Source organism: Macrobrachium nipponense, chromosome 2 (assembly GCF_015104395.2).
Source record: "Macrobrachium nipponense isolate FS-2020 chromosome 2, ASM1510439v2, whole genome shotgun sequence".
In the NCBI taxonomy this organism is placed as follows: domain Eukaryota; kingdom Metazoa; phylum Arthropoda; class Malacostraca; order Decapoda; family Palaemonidae; genus Macrobrachium; species Macrobrachium nipponense.
The window spans coordinates 44,397,668-44,399,230 of NC_087201.1; positions in this window are offsets into that span (position 1 = coordinate 44,397,668).

The window sequence follows — 1,563 nt, forward strand, 5'->3', positions numbered from 1 at the left end:
TATGCATAATCCACCCCAATTTATGAAGATCCACGGACAATCTATGTCCTTAATTTGCATCATCCAGATGCGTGGAGAGATAATCTGTGTCCTTAATATACGTCCAATTCATGGCCAGCCAGACGACCTTGCGGACGGAAAAAACTTTCCGAAAAAGTTTCCGAGTAAGGATGGGAAATGTTTGCATTGGAGATTTATCACAGTACGCCCCGGTGGAGATGGCCAAATGGGCCGTGTAATAACCGGCGCTCGCATGCCTTCATGTGGAATGCGCGTCCGAAGAGGGCTTCCATCCCCGAAGCGTCTTCATTGAAGTGAATGGGGATGGGAGCATTGATATCATCGCCCACTTTCCCGTCATACACAGCTGAAGTTATTCCCAGTGCAGATTCCGCGAAAATCAATGCTTGCGTTGTCGGCGATAATGCATGTAATGGGCTCTTGCAGTTATTCTATTATATAATGCGACGTAATGCACTGTTCATGTCCAGGTGCATTTCGTTCGTTGTACCCTGGAAACTGGCCGCCATTATGGATTTCTCTTTGCTTGTTTATGTTTACTAATGTCGTAAGGATAAGAACTTATCCTGCCCGTAATAATTTATGGTATCCTGTTAATGGCCTTGAAGAAATGTGGAATTTTCTTCGGCTTCCGTTTTCCCTGACTCTTATAACATTTTATTCTTCAAGGTCAAGGCGTATCTTTCATTTTTCCTTTTTATTTCGGGTCTGGGCTACAGAAAGCACTTAAATTCCCAGTCCCACGGGTCTATCCATAACATACTTTTTATGTGGACTTGTGATAGCTTATGCCGGAGATATTTGTCCGTCTAATTCATGACAGGAATAAGTATTTTTCATATTCGATCACTTTTATGCCATTATTTTGAAAATGGGGGCCCACAGGCACCTAAATTGAATATCATCAGCTATTCAACTCCATTTTATTGGTAGAGTTTATAAATAAACTATTTCATGAAGACTTGCTCCCTTGTTATAGCCAATTACTTTTTACCTAAGACCCCAAAAAATTTTCATTCAAGCGGAAATAATTATATATCCTTAAATTGTAAATGCAGCAAGGAAATCATTTATGTAACACAGTCTCAAGTAGTAATAATATTATTTATAACTAACGATAAGAATTGTATCTCATCTGAAACATTGGATTTATTGTAAGCAAGAATTAATCATCGATGGTTGGTTGTCCAGATACTGACAAAATTATAGACGAAGAACTTGATCTCAGTTAACAATTAATCAGTGTATCTTTCCAATATTCGTAGTGTTCATCGGCGCACTTCATTTGTACGAATTTGTTTATATAATCTCTCTCTCTCTCTCTCTCTCTCTCTCTCTCTCTCTCTCTCTCCGTCCAATAACAAAACGCCTACAGCGTTACTTACTAACACACATTTGCACCGATGTGTGTGTGCGTAATTGTACGTAAATGTTCTTAAGCAGAATTAAATTATACATGCATTCATGTATGCGAAGATGTATTCATACATGTCCATGCTTCCAACTAGCTTTTCACAAATTATTGCAATCTAAATGTTTTCC